Here is a 21917-nt window from a genome sequence, read left to right on the forward strand (position 1 = left end):
AACGACAGTTCATTTTTATATGGCACTGCCATGGTGATGGTGAACTTCCCAATGAGCCCGTGAGACGATCTCCCATGGATAACCAATAGGGCGTACGATTATTGCCCTTATTTTTCAGATGAGACAGGCTCAAGAAGGCCAAGAGATGTGTGCAGGGTTGCACAGTCCCCTCCCTCCTCAGCTCTGCCTTCAAGGCATAAGTACTCCCTCCCCTATTAGTGGTCCCTAGCCTTCATGTCATAGATCCCTTTGGGTTCAGTCTGGGGAAGACTATGGATCCCTTCTTCGAATCCATTTTCTAAATGTACAAAACAAAATTCATCTGATTACACGGAACATTAGTTATATTGAAATACAAGTCTCGAGATCCCCCTCCCCCCCCCCAAATTGGGGCCCCTCTCTGATAAGCCTGTTGGATAAAGTCTGTACTCATATGACCTTTCTCAGCCAGATCTGCCTTTTGCTCTTTTCACACGTTTTCTTTGTTTACGTGTTTGCATGTTTATGTCTCCCTGCAAATGCGGCACATAGCAGGCATTTACCAAATTCTAACCGACTGTGTTAGAAGCAGGGTTTGACCTCCTCTCCAAGCTCAGCTCCCGAGTCCCCACCACACTCATGGCCAGTGACCCACCATTTAATCACTGGCCTTTTGGTCTGGAACAAGTTTTCCATGCTCCAGTGTATGGCGTGTCAATAGACTGATGCAACCCGGAGTTGGGAGAGAGCCAAGGAGGTATTTCGGCAGCACCTTTCTCCACACAAGGAGCGGGTGGGGTGTGTTGTAAGCATGGGGGAAAAACCAGACCAAGCAGGTTTTCAGCTAAACCCAAATGGGGCTCCCTTTGAGGCCAGGAGCAAGACACTCGCTATTGGTGGAATGCAAAGTCGACTGACACTTGGATTCTCAACCTAATTGCCTGTTTATTTAAGTGAGAAGCAGCAAAGCCTTGGGAAGAGAGCTCTGCACTGAGTGTGTCCTCACTCTAGTTCAAACACAGGCTCCATCCTCTCATAACCAGGTAACCTTGAGCAAGCTTCTTCCCTTTATGGACTGTCTCACTCATCCTTTGGTTTTACTCCCTCAGTTTTCCCTCTTCCTAAATGGACCTGAAATAAAAGCAGACTGTCTGCCTCCCAGAGTCCTGGTGAGAATCAATGGGACAATGCACAGGGCAGAGCACTTTGTCACCTTAAAGCACTATTTAACTGTAAGCAATTATGATAATTATTGTCCTCATTAGCTGTTCTTAGCATAGCAGGATTGTTTGAAGAATCCCTATTAGTCCAACAGGCCTCTGGTGACTCATCTGCTTGCTGTTCTATCTAGGCAGGGCGTCTGATGGCTTCTCACTCCTGCTCAGAAAAAGAGCCGCCATTAAAAGACACCATTAGGATTACCATAAGGACAAAAACTCTGGCAAAGGGATATTGTCCCATATATTAATTTTTTTGATATTAATGGACACTGGTTTGTAAAAGAAGCAGCAATGTGCCGATAACTGTGATCACAGGCAAGAAACTACTATTCTGAGCCTCTATTTACTCCTCTGGAAAGGGATGAGTTTGAGGTCAATGACCTCTCAGGATCTTTTTTTTTTTCTGAAAAATTTTTAAAATAAAAAAAATATTATTCTTCAATTTTCAGCTCTAAATTTTCACTTATATTGTCTGCCTTTTGATCCAGCCAAACCACTGCTAATCTTATACCCCAAAGAGATCCTAAGGAAAAAGACTTGTACAAAAATAATTAGAGCCGCACTCTTTGTGGTGGCCAAAAATTGAAAAATGAGGGGATGCCCTTCGATTAGGGAATGGCTGAACACATTGTGGTATATGTTGGTGATGAGACATTATTGTGCTCAAAGGAATGATGAATTGGAGGGATTCCACGTGAACTGGAAGGACCTCTGGGAATTGATGCAAAGTGAAAGGAGCAGAACCAGGAGAACATTGTACACAGACACTGATACACTGTAGCACAAGAGAATGTAACTGACTTCTTTACTAGCAGCAATGCAATGATCCAGGACATTCTGAGGACTCATGAGAAAGAATGTATCCACATCCAGAGAAAGAACTGTGGGAGTAGAAATAGAGAAGAAAAGCAGCTGCTTGATCACATGGGTCAATGAGGATAGGATTGGGGATGTAGACTCTAAGCAATCACCCTAATGCAATTATCAATAATATGGAAATGGATCTTGATCAATGACACATGTAAAACGCAGTGGAATTGCTCGTTGACTATGGGGGGAGGGGAGGGAAAGAATATGAATCATGGAACCATGGAAAAATAGTTTAAATTAAATAAAAAATTTTCAATTACATTTTTTTTTTCACATACCTTTTCCCTACATTGAGAAAATCCACAAAAACAAAAACAAAACAAAACAAAACTATTACAAACCGGTATAATCTAACAAAGCAAATTCTCTCATTTGACACATCCAGATGTTTGTGTGTGTGTGTGTGTACATGCCTAAATGTGCATTTTAAAGCTCTCAATTTGTGATCCTATAAATATATAGCTCAGACTATAGACAGAACATTTGGGGCAGACATTTCAAACCATTATGAAGGAAGCTGACCCCTCAGAATTGGCCCTATGGATGCTGGAGCTCAGTCATGACAAGGCTAGTTAAAACATTGGTTTATCATCTGTATGAGTAAAGTTGTAAGATATTTATGGACATTTCAATATATATATGTGTCTATCATATATTATCTAATAACAATTTTGTATTCAGATATAATCCTATAGTTGTATATGTAATGTGCCTTTCATTTATAATACCTACATTGTAATTATAAGCTTATTGTATGTAAATACCTATATATATAATAAATAATAAAATATCTATATTATATCCATTATTAGCTATTCTATATACAAATTTATATTTGTTTATATGTACATAGGCATATAATTTGATATCTGTGACCTGTGATCTAATCTCTCTAAGAAATTTTATTTGGGGCCCTTCAACCTACAGTACAGTGGAGAAATGGACCAATCAGTGCCAACTTTGGCTACCATGTAGGTGTTTGTTCTCAGTAGATAATTATGGACTAATTGTATTGAAAGGAAAAAGAAAGCAAGGAAGAGAGAGAAGAGGGAGGAATAATTGCAGAGACAGAATCAATACTTTTAGAAAAAATAGATAATTGTGTTTATTAGATGAAGACTTATATGAACTGATTCAAGCAAAGATAGGCAGAACCAGGAGGCCAATACACATAAATATGATAATAATGTTAAAAAAAAGTTCTCTAAGAGCCACTGAACTCATAATGACCAGTACTGGATCCATTATAGATGTATTTGTTGGTTTTGCCTGACTATTTTTTTCTTTTTAAGTTTTAGTATTATTGAGTTAGTTGATCAATTTTCCTGCCCCTCTTAATTATTCAAGTGATAAGATTTTGTGCCCTGAATATGTGTAATGTTGCATTATTGTTTGAGGAAATCTAGTCATGATTTTGGGGTCCTATATCAAAAAGGAGAGATTTGAGTCCTAGCAGTTTATGATGGAAGCCTTCCAGGAAATTCCAAAAGGAATCACTTTGGGGGAGGAAGAAGAGAGTACTTGTCCTTTTTATATTTTTCTAAGTCAACTTCCTGGTTAACATGGCTACAGTGTAGAAACAGGACTCTTCCTCTCCTTACCACCTACCAATATAGACTACCTCAAAAGGCCAAAAAAAAAACCCCAAAAGAAAAACAAATTCAGATGAACAAAGGGACTTCATAGTAGGGTGCAGCATTGAAAGTATGTGGGATTTGGGTATTTCCATGCAATAAGGGAGTGAAATAGCTCCCGCCAAAATGAGAGCTGATTAACTCTCCCCCACCTCTCCTATGGAGCCAGAGTCAGAGTCAGTGGGCTAGAATCAGTGAGCAAGCAAGGGCCACCTCTAGGTCCTTGGCAGCTGACTAAGACCATCAAAGACTTACTCCAGAGACCAGCTAGAGTTGAGACCCCAAAGAGGTGGAAGAGTGTGGCACACAGTAGAAGCCATGGAGATTCAAGAGGTGGCATGAAGCAAAAACCAAGTTCCTTAGCTCCATACACAGAAAGCCTTGCCCTCCTCACTCAGACTTCTGACTGGAAAGGGAAGGAAAAAACCAGCATAGTAATGGCAATCAATGCCCAGAAAATACAACTTCCAACCACCAAGACGAATAAGAAGAAGGTATTGACCCTGGATAATTTTTATGGAAAAAAAATCCAGACTACAGAGGAACGAGCAGAGGATGACAAACAAGTACATACATCCAAACTTTCAAAAAAAAGACATGGAAATTGGCCACAAGCACTGGAAGAATTTAAATCTGAGATTTTGAGAATGAAGGAAGTGATTTGGCAAGAAAACTGGGAAATAGTTCAAAAAGAAAATAACAGTCTAAAAGACAGGAACTCCCAACTGGAGTGAGAAGCCCAGAAATCAAATGAAATGATAAATAAATTAGAGACTAAAATTAAACAGCTGGAAGCCATGAAAAACATGATAGATCAAACAGAAAAGGAAAACCAGAAGATTATAGTGGAAAATCAGTCTTTAAAGACCAGAATTGGGCAACTGGAAGCCAATGATCTTGCAAAACAGCAAGAATTATTAAAGCAAAATTAAAAGACTGACAAAATAGAAGGAAACATGAAATATCTCACTGACAAGATGATGGACCCTGAAAATCAGTCTAGAAAAGAAAATTTGAGAATCATTAGTCTACCTGAAAACCAAGAAATAAACAGAAATCTTGACATCATACTAAAAGAAATTATCCAAGAAAATTGACCTGAAGTTCATGAACAAGAGGGAAAAATAGGCATTGAAAGAGTTCATAGAACACCCTTTATACTGAATCCTCAAAAGACAACCCTCAGGAATGTAATTGCCAAATTCAAGAGCTTCCAAGCTAAGGAGAAAATCTTACAAGAAATCAGAAAGAGACAATTCAGATACCAAGGATCAACAACTAGGATTACACAAAATCTCACAGCTTCCACATTAAAGGACTGCAAGGCTTGGAATATAATATTCAGAAAGGCAAGAGAATTGGGTCTTCAACCAAGGATCACCTACCCATCAAAATTGAATATATATTTCCAGGAGAAAGTATGAGCATTCAAGAAAATAGAAGATTTTCAAGCATTTGTAAAGAAAAGACCAGAACTAAGTGGAGAGTTTGATATCCAAACACAAAAATCAAGAGAAACATGAAAAGATAAACAAGAAAGGGAGGGGAAAGAAAAAATAATAAGTTTTCTTCTTCAAGGGCTGCAATATGATCAAATTGTTCATATTCATATATGGAAAAATGTTATTTGTAACTCTCAAAATTTATATTAACTATTATAGTAATTCATAGGTAGAGGTTGGGGTAATAAGGTCTAAAATGATATGCAAAAAAAAAAAAGAAAAAGGGGGTGGATAGTAGATGTCACCAAGAGAAACTTGAAGGAATATATTTTTCAAAGTCAAAAGGGGACATTGTATAAGTGTCAAAGATAATAAAGGACTTGGACTTTTCCTATTGGTATCCTGCCATCTCTAGTCCAGTGGTAGCTGGTGACAGTACATTTTTTTTAACCCTTCGACTTTCATCTTGGAATTAATAATGTGTATTGGTTCCAAGGCAGAAGAGTGTGAAGAATTAGGCAATGGGGATTAAGTGACTTGTCCAGGCTCACACAGCTAGGAAGTGTCTAAGGGCAAATTTGAACCAAGGACCTCCTATCTCTAGGCCTAGCACTCAATCTTCTGAGCCACCTTGCTGAGCCCAGGTGATAGCACTTTCACTGGGAACATAGAACAGATTGGAAATGGAAAGATGGATATGAGACTCTAAAAGGAATCTACTAGAATAGTTTACATCATATCAAATGGGAACCTCATAGAGATCCCCATGAAGGAGGGATGAGAACTAACAGTAACCAGAAGCTGTTGCCCCTTTGTTCACTTATGGTCTCTAAATCTTGAGTTCACTTTCTTCTGGACTCTCTTTGAGTCTAGGGTGTCACAGATTTTTGAGATGATGCTTTATACAACTCTACTAACATTATAAATATTCATTTCTAAAATCTAATAGATTCTGGCTAACTAATTGATATCAACTGATACCATTATGAAGGCTCATGAACTGAGTACCAGAAAGATCATGTCCAATCCCTCAAGGCTATCCCTAGAACCCTAAGGAGAATTGTGGTGGCCAAGATCTGGAGACCAGACTGGACAGTACAAACGGGAGCTGGGAAAATAATTCCAGAACATATGCTCCATTTCTGATAAAGGAGGATCCAGATCAGGATGAAGGTGAAGGTCAGATAGTTTTTTTTTCTTCTTCTTCTGGAGCTGTGATGCCAATAACATGCAAAATTCCCTATTAGTTTTTTTTTCCTACCTATGCAAAGAATCAACCATTCTATAACTTAGTTCACTGCAGGGTTATCTGGGTCCCTGAGAGGGTAAGGGATTTTCCTGTGGTCACATACTCAATCTGTGTCAGAAGTAGCTTTTGAACTTAGACCTTCCTGTCTCTGAGACTGCCTGTTTAACCACTACAACATGCTTCATCAAGGTGAATACGTATGATATGAAAACAGAAGTTTTTTGGTTTCTGTTAATAAGAAGAAAAATGAGAGAACCACAGTAAGGACTGAAGAGAGTTTAAAGTTCTAATTTTTAAAACAGAGAAAAAAGTGGCTGTTAAAATAGGATTCCATAAGACTAACTTTTATTAAAAACAAACAAACAAACAAACAAACAAACAACTTCCTAGACTATGTCATTAAAGGGCAATGGGTTGTGAACATTCTCAGCAAGAAATTGATGATCACTGAAAGTCTATCATAGCTTGACCTAGAACATGTCATGGCAGCCTAAACTCATTTTCTGTAGCTAAGGGGGATGCTGGAGAAATATTATCTATGGACTTAATTTGACAGTAGCTTTCATGCTGTCATTGGGATAAGACTGAGAGATGTGGACTAGATGATAACATGGCCAAGTGGCTCTCAAACAGGTCCAAGGGCTGGACTCCAGAATGGTCATTAAGGTTTTGGTGTCAGCATGAAGGAGATCTCTGGTGTCGTGATCTAGGAATCAGCCTGCTTTTTGGAATTGAGCTCTTCAACATTTTAACAATTGATTTAAAGGAAGGATTATTTAATAAAATCTACATGTATCTGGCATGAAGCTCACACAAGAGTTGACAGATTCAGGAGGCAAAAATCAGGTAATGTATTCAGAATCTTTGCAAAATGGAAAACATTAACTACATAAATGCCAGCTATTGTTATGAAAAACATCAGTTATTAACGTGTGCCAAAGTTAAGAGGATGAAACTGAATAGCAATAAATGTCAAATTTTATGCAGGTTCAAAATACCAATATGCAAAGGCATTTCTAGACAACAGTTTGTGACAACACAAGAGATTTAATTCTCCAGAATTCATTCTAAAGTGTTAGCTGGCAGTATCCAAAAGCTAATGAGCTTTAAAATACCCTGTCTTCTGTCTTAGAATCAATATTGTGTATGGGTTCCAAGGAAGAAAAAAATAAGGACTGGGCAATGTGGATAAAGTGACTTGGCCAGGGTGACATAGCTAGAAAGTGTCTGGGAAAGATTTGGACCTCCCATCTATAGGCCTGGCTCTCCATCCACTGAGTCACCTAGCTTCTACCCCCATTCCTCCCCACCCAAGTTAATGCATCAAGAAGATATGACATATCAGAGAAGAGAGGCCATAGTCCTACTATACCCTGCACTTATCAAACAACTTCAAGACTACTATGCCCATCTATGGGCATCATATTTTAAGGATAAAGACAAGATAGAGGAGATCCAGAGATAGGCAATCTTCTTGGGGAAAGACCTAGAGATGACATTATCTGAGGATTTGTTGAAGGTTGCTAAAACTGGTAGAGTGAAGGGCTGGGAGTAGGAGGTGAGTGAAGCTTCTTGCTATCTTGAAGGATTTGACTAATAGTCATATGGAAAAAGCATTCAATTTGTTCTTGGAATCAATAGCAAGAGGTAAGAGGAATGATTGAAAATTGTAAAGGGATAAAACTGGGCTTGATGTCAAGGAAAACTGAGGGTAGAGCCAAGATGGTGGCTTAATATCAGTGAAAGGTGGAACCACTCTGAGAATACTCTCAAACCAACCTTAAAATGGTGCCTCAAAATGACAGGAGTCACAAAACTAACAAGGAGATGGAGTGAGGGGGTTCTCTTGTGGAAAACAACTTGAAACATAAACAGAGAGTGTTGATTTTCATGGGATAAGGGGGGACTGGAAATGAAACAGTATGCAGAGGAGTGGAGCTGACCACTCCCCTACCTACTGTGCCAAGCCTAGGAACAAGTCAACTTTGAGATTGCAGGACCCTCCCTAAGCCAACAGCAGAGCACCCAACACCTATCCCTTGAAGTTACAAGCCCTTGCAACAGCCTGAAGTGAGGCCTCAAAGTTCACAATACTTGGCTTTTTCCAGGCTGTGGTGAAATCCCTAGTACCAGGGCAAAATGGTTCACAATGCTCTGAGTCCAGCAAGCTATCAGCAGAGGAGACAAAGTCAGCAGCTTTCAGAACTCCCAGTCCACAAACAACAACAACAGGAACAACAAAAGACAAGGAAAATGAGCAAACAACAAAAGAAACCCCTAATCATTAAAAAAAAAATTATGGAGACAAAGAAGAGCAAGGCACTGATTCAATGGGCAACAGTGAACACAAATTAACTACAAACAAAACTTCAAAGAAAAACAAGAATTTGTCTTAGGCACTGGGAAAGCTTAAAAAGTAAGTCAAAAGACAAATAAGAAGCGGAAGAAAAATGGGGAAAAGAAATGAAAGTAATGTGAAAAAACTAGATTAAAAAGCACAATTATTCAAGTGAAAAAAAAAAAGACAAAAATCCAATGAAGAAAAGAGTCCCATGAAAAATAGTATCGACTAAATGGAAATGGAGGACCACATGTCTCATGGAAGAAAATTAGTCTTTAAAAATTCAAGCTGAGGGGGCAGCTGGGTAGCTCAGTGGATTGAGAACCAGCCCTAGAGACGGGACTTCCTAGGTTCAAATCTGGCCAAAGACACTTCCCAGCTGTGTGACCCTGGGCAAGTCACTTGACCCCCATTGCCTAGCCCTTACCACTCTTCTGCCTTGGAGCCAATACACAGTATTGACTCCAAGATGGAAGCTAAGGGTTTTTTAAAAAAAATCAAGCTGGGCATACAGAAGCTAATGACTTCACAAGACACCAAGATATAATAAAACACAATGGAAAAAAAATTAAAAAAAAAAGAAGAAAATAAGAAATATCTCATTGAAAAAAAAAAAAACAACTGACCTGGAAAATAGATCCAGGGGAGAAAATCTAAGAATTATTGGACTACCTGAAAGTCATGATGTAAACAAACAAAAAACAACAACAAAAAACACCTAGACATCCCATTACAAGAAACTATAAAAGAAAACTGACATGTTATTCTTGAACAAGAGGGTAAAATAGAAATTGAAAGAATCTGCAGATCACCTCCTGCAATAAATTCCCAGATGTCAGGGAAAAACAGAACAGCTATTGACTATTTTTTATCCCATCATGGATTCAAATGCTTCAAGAGGTCATGGGTTTTTTCACTTTGGAGGTTTTTCTGATCTTGTATGAATAATAGAGCATTGGGTTGAGGGTCAAACAGTCTTGAATTCAGTCCTTCAGATATTTATTAGCTATGTGACCTTGGCCAAATAACTTAAACTCTTTTTCAGGTTTTTTAATAGTAAAATGAAGATATTAATTATCTACTTCCTAGGATTGTTGTCAAGATCAAATGAAATATTTGTACAGTTCTTAGCAAAGTATATAGCAGGCATTTAATAAATGCTTGGTTCTCTCTCTGCCTTTTCTCCTCTAAATGAAAAAAGGAATTTTTTAGCTAAAAAGAAGACTAATTACTTTGAAGACTCTTCATTTGCTGAGATTCTATGACTTGGAAGGAGTTTTTTTCTCTTTGACCATTACTAAGTCATTTCTGGAGAATAAGGACAGTCCTCCACATTGATGGTGCTATATTGAAGCACCTAGAATAGTGTATGGGTGTGGATATGTACTGGTGAAGGGAGTTTTCTCACTGGAAGTTTCCTCCACTAAGGAGATCATAGATCTAGTATAAATAAATGAACACTTTAATCCAAAATGAATTTGAATTTCTCAGTGTATTCCAAATCCAGAAAGACTAGACTATGTCCCCAATGGATTGTATTTCATTTGAGTGAATAGACCTTGCAGCAAATAAATTGCTTTCCTTTACCAGATACCAATGAATGGAGTTGGGACCTCCCAGAAACTGTGCTAGGAAGAGAATTCCCAAACCAGCCACATTTCCATTCCTTTCTTGACTACCCTCTGCACTCTCCAAATGTTCTGTACTCTGATCCAATATGTAGTTCTTTCCTTCAGCTCCCTTTTATGGACTGTCTTCTCTAATTAGAACATAAACTCCTTGCAGGAGAGGATTGGTATTCTTTCTGCTTGGGGGTGCATTTCCAGAACTTAGGACCATCACTCCTTCCATATGGGAAGTGATGATGTGACTTGATGACTTTACATGAGACGTTATTTTTAATATTGTCTTGCATGGAGTATCTTTCTTATTCAGTGACTACATTAGCCCTTCAACAAGGGACTTATGTACAGTCTTCTATACTAGAAATTGCTGTGCAATTTTACTTGCCCTGTTGGGTATGACAAGAATGCAGAGAACAATACAGCCCTATTGGGGCAGGGGTGACCCACCTTTTTGGAAGACAGACTGATTCTTGTCCCCTCATAAACATTGTTCAAAGGGTAGAGCCAGGGGTGTAGGCCAGTGGATGACTTTGACAGGAAGCACACAGAATTGAGGAAAGGAGCATTTTCCTCCTTTGTTAGTCTCCTAGGTCAAAGTGTTAGTCACCTAGGACTAGTTACAGCTCTGCCTTTGGAAAAAGTGGAAGACTCTTAGGGGGGACTGCCAACAAGCACACCAGTCTCTGTTCTCTGAGCTTCCCTCTCCTCAAGACCCATCACAGACTTCTCTTTTGGCACAGGATCTCTCTGGCCCTCCAGCTAATAATGTGTCCCCTTCTGGGATTTTCTTCCAACCATTCTTTACTTATTTACTATGGACCTCATTATTTCCATGTTTGTCTTCCCCATAATAACGGGAGCTCTTTGAGGGCTGGGACTTGTATATGTCTCTTTGTATTCCAAGCCTGGATCACAGGAAACACTGACCAACTGACCTTATGCTGGTAGACTGCCCCCCCCCCCCCCCCCCCCCCCCCACTGTTTTGTTAGTTCTGATTGGGATCCAGCCAATTCCCCTCCATCTTCTATGTCTTCTACTTTGGTTTACATACAGAGGAGTTTTATGTTTTAAGGGTTAAAGTTGCCAGTAACCACACACCCACAAATGTACCAATTCAATAAGCATTCTGCAGAAGCACCTCTTCTGGGTCAGGTCCTAGAGACACAAAGACAAATAGATGGCCCAGGCCCTGCTTTGAATAAACTTACATTCAAATGGGTAAGACGAACAATGTAGCTTAGTTTAGAATAGAGCACACACACAACAATAGAGGCAGAAGGGAGGGAGGGAATGGTAGGGAGAGGGAAAGGGAGAGAGAATCATTAAGTATTATTTGTTGACGTTGTACTTTTAAAAAATTTTATTTATGCTTCCCTTCTGTCTTAGAATCTATATTACTTATTGGTTCCAAGGCAGACGAGTGGTAATGGCTAGATAATTAGAATTTGGTGACTCACCCAGGGTCACACAGCTAGGAAACATCTAAGGCCAGATTTAAACCCAGAACTTCCTATCTCCAGGTCTGCCTCTCTACTGAGCCAATTAGCTGCCTCAATCTGGTAGCTTTTAATGCTTTTCTCCAGCAAGAATCTCTGATGCCCAAGGGATCACATGAGATTTTTTGATGACTTGAACCCTAGAAGCCTGATATCTTCCTTTGGGACTCAGTTTCTCTGTTTTTACTAGAGGACTGGCACTAAATGAAACAGGTAGACCATATGATCTGGTCTTCTTTCATCTCCAAATCCTCTGATCCTTGACTTCTTTACGAAACCAAAGACTGGCTGAAAAATGAACAAGGATACTCTTTAAAATAAGTTTTAACTAGAAAAGGCAACATTCTGATACCCTATAAAACATTGGAAAGATCTCACTCTTTACTTAATGTAGGAAAAAAAAAACAACCTAACTTTGGCTCAAGTTGTGTTCCAGGTTCTAATCCAATTCAGATTTCTTTTTGATATTTTGAAATGAAGCCCTTTCTGAATAAAGTATTAACATGACTCATTACCTGGGGTGTGGGTGCATTAGGGTAGGGCTATTGAGGATCAAGCAGATCAGAAAAGTCCTCCTCCTCTAAAAATACAAAAAAAAAATGTGTGTAGGGGGAAGGGTTTGCCATGTTTCCCCTCCATTTCTATTATGATCATGACCCTCTCAAATAAGGACTCAGTATCTGTTTTAAGATTGTGGTGTAGACTTGAGAGAAGCCAAAGCTCTAGACTCTACTTCATCCCTTTAAAGGAGTTCTTAATTTTCCTTCCATAAACTTCTTAAAAAAATTTTTTTTTACCATTTCGATAACTTTATTTTAACATAATCGTTTCCTGTTTCATTCTATGTATTTTCTTTTATGCTTTTAAATTCAGTGTTCTGAGAAGGGGCCCCATTGATTTTCCAAGATTGCCAGAGGGATCCATCACATGAAATAGTTTAAGAACCTTTGCTTTAAAGGAAAATCATCCATGTCCTCTATTATCCTCAAATTACTGTTTGGTTTGCTTTGGTTTTTTTAAGGGGGGGATGGAAGTGATAGAGACAGGACAGTATCTGGAGGGCATATATCTCTGAGGGACGAGCAGAATCTCTATAAGCCCTAGACATATATTTAGACAAGGAACAGCATCTTAGCTCTGCAAAAATTAAAAGAAAGGGAGATTCTCTTTTTGTGGGGGCTTTTTGTTTATTTCAAGTGTCTTTTTTCTTCTTTCACTTTCTCCATGAATGTGAAGCTGGGAGGAAATCATTCACAATGGGTTTCTTCTTTTAAAAAATGATTTATGCATTTTTAGGAAAGGTTAATTTTCAAAAGAAATCTGAATTAGGAGACAGTCTGTGGAAAGACATTCCTACAAACTGGTTAGACGAGAAATTGTTTGGAAGAAGAGTGCCTCGGGGACATTTGGGGCAGATGTGGGCACAGCCTATTGGAAGAGAGAGGGGGAGGACAGGACCAGTGGCCCCCTCTCCTTTCAGCAGCCCAGACAGTATTCACCTCAGCGATGACTCATCTTTCTTGGTCCCTTTCCTCAGTGGAAAACCCTGATTAGGAAGTATTCATCTCCTTGATTGAAAAATCCACCGCTGGGTGTGTGTGTGTCTTTTCCCTCCAAAAGGGAGTGGAGAAAACAGTCACATAAAAGAAGATCCAAATGTACCTTTTGGATAATTAGGAAGAAAATCAAAAGTCTTTGGTCTCCAAAGAACAAGTTGGGTTCTATGTAGTGAGCCCTGAGCCAGCTTCCCAAAGAGCTCTGTGAGTCACTTTGTGTTCTGGAAGATTTGAGTGCATATGAATGGCACAGAGGGTGGGAACCCTGGATATTCTAGACCAGGGAGCCCTGCAGCATGGTACTTCAAGAGTCAAAGGAAGCCTTGGCTGGGAATTAACCTGAGCTCAGCATTTAGGGTCCTGTGACCAAATGGAATATTTGCTTTTCTCTGGTACCTGCAGATCACTGACTTGCACGTAGTAGGTACTCCCTTAATAAATGTTTGCTGAAGTGAATGAAGGACTTCAGAAAGGAAAGAAGGAAGGGAGTGGGGGAAACAGAAAGAACATTTAAGCAAATTTGGGGGAGTCATTAGAATGAAAGAAGTCTCTCTTGCTAGCTATTTTCCCCTTCACACCAAAAATATAGAAAGCAGGAAAGAGGAGTCTTCTATTCCTGTCATCAGGAAATAGAATTCATGATGTGCCAATAAAGCTGGAGTGGTGGAAAATCCCATGACACCCCACCCATCCACCCACAAAAAAGGTAATTTTTTAAAGGCCAATTTTATAAGGTCATATAGTGCTAATTAAAAAAAAAATAATATAGCAAGTTGCCTGGCTTAATAGGAATCTAAAGCATGCAACTGGGAGGTAAAATGGAGGATTTCTTTCCTGAGTTTCGGCTCATTAAGTTGTGCCTCAGTTTCCCCATTTGTGACAGGAAGATAATAAACATTATAATATACAGTATCCTACTCTCTACTTTACCAGGGTGTGGTGGACAAAAACGGACCTTGTGATCATCAGCTTTCACCTGTGTAGAAGGCTTGTTTACCAAGAGAAAGCAGTAGAAGCTGCTACTGTAGACTGTTAAGGAATTCTGTTTCATCCAAGACTAGGAGGCCATTCGCAGACAATGGAGGCCAGGCAGGGGTACTTGGGCTCAGCCATCCTAACACACAGCCTGTGTCCAACCAGGCGGCAGTGCAGACATGCTCTTCTCAGACAGAAGTCTGTGGTGCCGTGGTTGTATCCACCAGAACAACAACAACGCCACGAAAACGAAAGGCCAGGGAGCAGGGGATGGGATGGAGGAGAAAACTGTCAGCCTGACACACCCTGGGGGTTAGGAATGGCCCCATTCCAGGAACCCGGGGTCCTGCTCTCAAGTCTCTACCCAGCCATGCCTAGGCCAGGCTGCCTCGAACTGCAGGGCTGGCGAAGAGAGGCTGGTGAAGCCCTAGAGGTCCTGCCAGCCTAACTGATGGCAGCCGGCCAGGGGAAGCCGTAGCCAGGAGAGGAGCTTCTCCCATGTGGGAGCATCCATTCACGAACTCTGCCAGGTAGAAAGTGCCAGCCAAAGTGCCCCCCTTTCTGACACTGCCAGGTCAATTCAAAAGCATTTCTAAGGCGCCTACTATGCGTCAGGCAGGGGGCCCAGGGCTGGGACACCAAAAGGAGAAAACACAGTCCCAGCCCTCCAGGAAGAGAAAAATGCCAACGACGGCATAGCTACAGAGTACCTACAGGAGAGGATGAAAGAATCCCTGCACAGGAGGGCTGGAATTGGAGTGGAATCTTCCGCAGAGCCAAAAGGCCAGTCTGTGGTGGAAGGGCCTTTATGGGGAAGCATAAGAGCTCCAGCTCTGAGGCCCCCTCCCACACGTTTTATCAGGGAGTATTGTGGAAAGCACCCCCTGCCCCCAGGAAGATAATGGCCCTCCTCAGGCCATTTCCTCCCTCCACCTCTGCCTCTTGCCTGGAGGTGGCCATTCACCCCACAGAATGCCTTTGTTGATCAGTGGAGTTCCTGGAGGGCGAGGGCTGGCTTCGGCCACCCTTCCCGTCCCCTGCAATGAGCTGAGCACTGTGCCTGGCACACAGCACGTGGCCATTTCGGCCCCGTGGAAAGGAGGCTGCTGGGAGCCCACGAGAGATTTCCCGGCTGGCCGATAGAAACACGGACCTGGTCGCGGTTATTTTAGACGCTTATTGGAGGGAATTTGGGGTCGGAAGGACTGACTGTGGCGAGAAGGAGCCACAGGGGGGAAGGGGCCAAGGCGGCCTGGCTGTGCTCTCGCAGTCAAGTTCCCGGGCTTCTCCTGGACCCTGGGCTGGCCAGCCCACCCCAGGGAGCACACAGTCTTGGGCAGCCTCCCCCAGGTTGGACTAAAGACAGGTGTGAGGCAGCGCAGCCCCGGGGCTCCCATTTCCCAGAACCCGCCCCCTCCCCACTTTCCCCAGAGGACTTCTTTTCAGAGGAGGCAGACACCTGCCCCGAGGCAGCGCATTCCCCACCAGCCAACTCCAAAGCAAAAGGCAAACAGCCCCTCCCTGGAGAGGGATGTCAAGTGATGTTTGTGAATTTCCAGAAGGAAGAAAAAATGGGGGGGGGGGGTTAGGGAGGGTCTTCTGCTTCTTTCTATGAAACGAGCTGTTTGTTCAAGGTCTGAAATGCATACTCAGCTTCAGGTGAGGTCCCGCGTGGGGAACAAAGCCTTGGCTTGGCTTTCCAGTCCCTTTGGCTCCATGATGGGGATGGAAGGAAGGCGATGGCCAAACTGTAGCCAGCCAGGAAAAGAGGGACACCCGAGTGACTTTCATAGCGAACTGCCACCCCTTGTGTCTTCCACCCACAAAAGCGCACTTTCCATCACCTTTGCCAAGCCAGAGGCAGGGAGTGGCGTCCTCTGTGAGCCGGAGAGATGGCGTAAAGTAGACGGAAAGCTGGCCTTGGGCTCTGGGACTTGGGCAGGAACATGCAGTCAAATCCTTTCTGGCTGTGAGACCCTGGGCAAGTCCCTTAACTTGCTGGCCACTAGTGTCCTCATGGAGCACCCTTTTCTGGTCATTCTTCGGGGCTCAACGCCTCAGGGCCCCATTTGGCCTCCCCTTCAGTGGTTTGCCTTTGCCTTCTCTGCTCATTTCTTCCAGGAACAGACTGAGGCATACACGATGAAAGCACTTGGGGGGGGGGGGGGTCACAGGGTGGATTGGAGCCGGGCCTTCCTGGCCTATCCACTGGGCCACCGGGCTGCCCTCTGGGTTCTGCAAAATGAGGGACTTCGCCAGCCTTTCTGCCCACCGGTTCTTCCTTCCTGTCAAGGCTACAAGGCTCACCTCCCAAGTGCTTCCTCCGTGAGGCCACCTCTGATCCCTGCCTCCCCGGGTTCCCCAGGCAGGAGTCAGCCTTTGGGCCCTTCCTTCTCCCCTCTACCTGTCTGGTGTCCGTCACCGCAGGCTCTCCGAGATGGCCCTGGTGGTGATTCTTCTTCCTGAAAGCTGATGAGCTATGAGAACAGGAAGGGTTCTGTGGTCCTGGACACAACTGCGGCCTCCATAGCCACACTCAGGGCATCGTGGCCAAGGCTCCATGAGCCCATTCGGGGTTTCCTTGGCAGAGATGCTGGACGGGTTTGTCCTTTCTTTCTGCAGCTCCTTTACAATGGAGGACACTGAGGGAGACCCAGCTAAGTGACTGAGCCAGGGTCATACAGCTAAGATGTGTCTGAGACTAGACTTGAATGTATAAAGATGAATCTTCCTCATGCCAAGCCTGGTTCTCTAACTCCTGGGCACCCTGGCTCCTTCTCCGGACAAGGGCCTTCCTAGGGGTATGTTGAACAGGGTTCAGTGACTGGCACAGAGCGCTTGGGCAAGTGTGCTCTCTAGTGCGAGGGAACCTTTTACAAGAACAAGTTACCAGAGTTGCTCATGGCTCTGGTGGAAGGAATCGTTCAGAGTGCAGAGAGCTGCCCTGCATCTCCTTCTTGTGCCCTGGAAGAGTTCTTGGGAAATAGGAAACACTCTGTAAAGCATGGTGGCCTCCAAGGAGAGGGCAGCTTTGGCCAGAAGGACGTGTGGTCAGCCGAGGGGCTGCCAGCCTCTTCGAGACTCCTCCTTCCGCTGCGTGATAAATCCAGCTGTGCCATGACTTCACGCCCATTTCTTTCAAAGGAAACCCAACAAAGCCATCCTCTGGCTCAGGGAGTGGGGATTGGCCAGCTCTGGCAGAGGGGCCTGGCTCTTTCTGCTCGGGCACAGGAAAGGCAGGGCACGTGCCAACCTGACTGTCTAAAATTGAGGTGAAGGGGAGCGGTCAGAAGAGGCCACGCTGGGGAGGGCTCACCGCATTCTGGGTGCTGCCCGAGGCCACGGTTCAGATCCGGAGAGGGCCTGAGCAAGGTTCCTGCAGCCACAGGGCAAGGCTTTGGGCTTCTGAGATGGGCTCTTGTTTGGCCTCCTTTGGGTGTTTACATTGCAGCCAGCCCCAAAGTGGCACCTTTACTGAGGCTCCCCCCCCTCCATTTCCATGGACACCCCAGTCTAGCGGGCAGATTAGAGCCTTGAAAGCTCTGCTGTGGAGCTGTGTCTGGGCTGCTTTGTAATTACGCAGCTCCTCTCCATACTTAGGAGCGCCTCTCCCTGCGGAGCACTAAGCATCGGCCAGCAGCTGCCCGAGTGTTATCTGGGTTATCTTCAGAGGTCAGCCTGTGCTCAGGCACACAAACACAGGCCGAAGGCCCAGGACGTTTAAAGAGAAACCCCATCCTAGATAATGATGCAGAGCCCCAGGTCAGGTCAGGGCGCCTTTAATCTTGGGGCACGTAGATTTCATTTGTGATCAGGGCTCTAGGATCTAAGGTCTGGGTTCAAATCCCATTTTCCATCTTTCTGAAATAATGGCCGGGTCATTTCTCCTCCCCGGCCCTTGGCTCTCTCCTGGCAGATGAGGACATAGGAATCAATGGCTAAAGGAGGTACGTGTAACTCTCTGATAGACAGTCAGAGAAAGGTTCAATAAGGAGACTGTAAGTTGGTAAATCTATTCAAGTGGAAGGAAGCCTGGGAAAGGGGAAAGAGCCAGATGACTTGGGTTCAAACCCTGCCATTTATTACGTGGGCGACTTTAGACAACTCACTCCCCATCTTTACTTGTAAAATGAAGGAAGCAGATTAGATAGTCTCTGAGAACCTAAACTCATCTGGACTGACATTTAGAGGCCATGTGATCTGGGACAAGTCACATAACCTCTGCTTGTCTCAGTTTCTTCAATGGTAAAATAGCAAAAACGATAGCACCTACCCTACCTCCCAGGGTTGTGAAGATTAAATGAGATGCTTTCTGCAGTGCCAGACGCCGTAGATGCTTCCTTCCTCCCCCCCTTCCTTTCCTCCCTTTCTCTCTCCTTCCCTCTCTCCCTTCTTTCCCTTCTTCTAAATGCATGATGCTTTAGCTGTCATAGGGCAGGTGCTAGTGAAGTTAGAATGTTGATGTCCTTGAAAATGAGAAGAAAGATGTTCTTGGAAAGGGTTCTTGTCTGTTTTCAGTGGGGGTCTGAGGGACTGGCGGAAGTTAGTGAACCCTTTTAGGCTATTTTGAGCTCGAGATGCCTATGGAGAACCCAGATTGAGATGAAGCAGTTAGGTGATGCCGTGGACAAAGTGTTGGACATAGAATCAGGAAAACCTGGACTTGGGTCCTGCCTTAGATACTTACCTAGCTGTGTGACCCTAGGTAAGTCACATAGCCTCTGCCACAGTTTATTCAGCAATAAAAATAGGGAGAATCATGTCACTTGCATCTCAGAGTTGTTGTGAAGGAATACCATTTGTAAATCATATTCCTTAAACACACTATATGTTCCCTATTATTGTTAGCTGTTATTTCTAAAAAGCAGTTGATTTGACCTTAGTGGAAAGATTAGTTGTGTGTGTGTGAACATACACAAACCCATACATATGTGTATATCTGAGCTGGATCTGGAAATTTCTTACTCTATCTGGAATTCGTCTGCCTCTGTTGTTAAGACCTTTCTCCTCCTCCCAATGGGAGGTATAACTGGATTCTTGTACCTGGGCCAAGGACTGGGGATGGGAGGGGGGCCTACATTGAGATTTTCATGGTCCTGAAGGCCTTGGTGCTATAAGACATGTGATATAGTCCAGGGGCAAATGGTATGGCCCTTTGATGGAGAAAACACCATCGGCAGCCATACTGTGGACCAAGTCTGGTTTCCCCTATCCTACTTCCCTCTGCTTTCTTGGCCCTGAAAGGACAAATCTGAACCTTCTTCCACAAGGCAATGGTTTAAGTGACCGAGGACAGCTCTCGTCTTAACTCCCAAGGCCTTCATCCATCTTCTGCCTCCATTTGGGCATAAGTTCTGCAAGGCTGAACCCGGGTCCTCCTTAGCTTTCTGTCCGCTTCTGGACTCAGCAAGATCCCCTACCAGTTTGGTCAAAAGTCCAAATGGGCACAAAGACTTTGAACGGATACATGGAAGACATCTTTACCAACTGTCCAGGTGACCCAAAGCAGAGCTAGAGAGAATGGATGGGTAACAGCACCAGGAGTCGAGAAAGAGATCAGAAGGGAGAGCCCAGCGGAATCCCGCTTCTTCCTCGGTAATGTGTCGTCCTTCACCAACTCCCACATCACCCACTAGATGAAGGATGGGTTTAGCCAGAGCTCACGGGAAAACTACCAAAGAGAATGAGCAGACTACGACCTCGATCTGAGTCCACAGTGTGATATGGATATGGCTGCTGTTCAAAGCAGATTTTATCGTGTTTTAGCAGAAATAGAGTGTCCTGACAAGGGGAGATGGGATTTCCATTGGACGCAGCACAAGCCAGCTTCTGCCTGGTGTACCGCATTCCCTTCTGGGCTGATCACTTTAAGGGAGTCATTGTCAGATTTAAGTGCCTGCTTAATCAGGGAGGAAGGAAGATGCTGAGGAGTCTTGAAATCATGCTTAAGAGGGAGGAAAAGGAACTTGAGATCTCCCCCAGAGGCGAGGGAGTTAGTACTCATTCCTGTAGCCTCTAAGACTCTAGGCTGAAGCATCTAAAATCTGCAGGGGCTCTGGCCAAGCCCTGCTTCCTGTCCCCTTCCCCTTGCCTCATTGATGACTCCAGAGTATTAATACCAATGCATGGGACAGAGAAATATGGGGAATCCATTTGCTGTGCCATCACTGTTATCATTAATGGCAGCAAAGCATGGCCAAGCCATTAATTTTGTGCCTAGTTTCTAGAGGGGAAAGCTATGTCACAAGTTCGTTAAAATGAGAAATCATTTTCTCAGCTTCACAATTTTCTTTCCCCTCTCTTAAAATTTCTGACATGCCTCGCGGTGCCTACAGAATCATATTTCTGGAAAATTGGGCAAAAGCTTGGCTGGGTTCCCAATTTTTGCACATTATACAGAAGCTAAACAGAATTTAGTTCTTAGATTTGAGACTGCACAGTTTCCGGGCCCATCTAACTGCTTGGGCTGAGCTTTCACTGGTTTTTGAAAACGAAGAACATTCCTACTGCATCCTAAGATGGCGAGAAGCTTTGAGAAATCTGGGAGCACAGGAGAGTCCCAGAGGACAGCAGCCTCCTGCCTGGAGAGGATCCCAGTGAATTATGGGCTGTGGATCTTGTGTGGGAACATAGGTGATTTCAACATGAGCTAGACACCTCTTGTTCTCAGGTAAATTGTCCATGGAGAAGGAGCAATTGTCCCCGCCCTTGTCACTAAAAAGCCGCAGTCCCAGGCAGGGTTGTTAGTGATTACACATAAAGGATGGTTCTCATTTGCTTGGTTCAAGTCCGGTCCATTCCCTGCCAGCTTGAGCACCAGCCCTGCCATCACACTGCCATCCCAGCAGAAAGGATGCAGAAACTGAGCCCACTGATTCACCCAGAGTTTACTGGTCCTGGGCGAGTAGGCTGGTCCCAAAGCTTAGCGAAGGCCTCGTTGAGGAAGAGATAGCACTCCATGGGGCCGGGGCAGAGACAGACAGATGCAAGGGGGCAGCTCTAGGCAAAACTGAGGAGTAGGCCAAGAGGTCTGGAGTAAGGTTTCATCTACCCCCTTTTTCCTACCTCCCCAGAACATCCGGCTGAACACAGCCCCGACTTAGGAACCCTTTACTAGCATCCATCTTCCCCCCAAAGAGAGAGTGTTAACCCTGGCTCTTATTCCCTCAGGGCCCTGTTAGTGACTTAATGGCTAGTTTGAGATCCAATTTGCAGTTCTAGGGAAGGTATTATGGGTAAAATACCATGTTGGTACCCAGAAATAACATGAGTCTCAGGTTCATATCTGCCTTCATTGGCTACATATATATATATATATGTATGTATTAGCTTTATAACCTTCATTGTCTTAGTCAAAGGACCATGGATTCAGAGTGAGGATGATCCTTCAAGGTCACTCATCAAAACCTAATTTAAAGGACTTGCTCAAGGTCACACATGCAGCATGTGACAGAGGCTTCAGAATTCAGATCTTCTGACTCCAAATGTCATGCTTTCCCCCCTGGAGCAGGACCCCAAGGTAGAAACGT

General features: G+C 43.5%; 1 protein-coding gene across 4 annotated transcripts in view; it reads right to left on the reverse strand.

Moving 5' to 3' along the window:
* TP63 (tumor protein p63) overlaps positions 1-21917 on the reverse strand; it is a 237211-nt gene that overhangs the window by 137815 nt on the left and 77479 nt on the right. The gene's annotated exons all lie outside the window — the stretch shown is intronic.

The sequence above is a fragment of the Monodelphis domestica genome, chromosome 8 (genome assembly GCF_027887165.1).
Source record: "Monodelphis domestica isolate mMonDom1 chromosome 8, mMonDom1.pri, whole genome shotgun sequence".
Lineage (NCBI taxonomy): Eukaryota > Metazoa > Chordata > Mammalia > Didelphimorphia > Didelphidae > Monodelphis > Monodelphis domestica.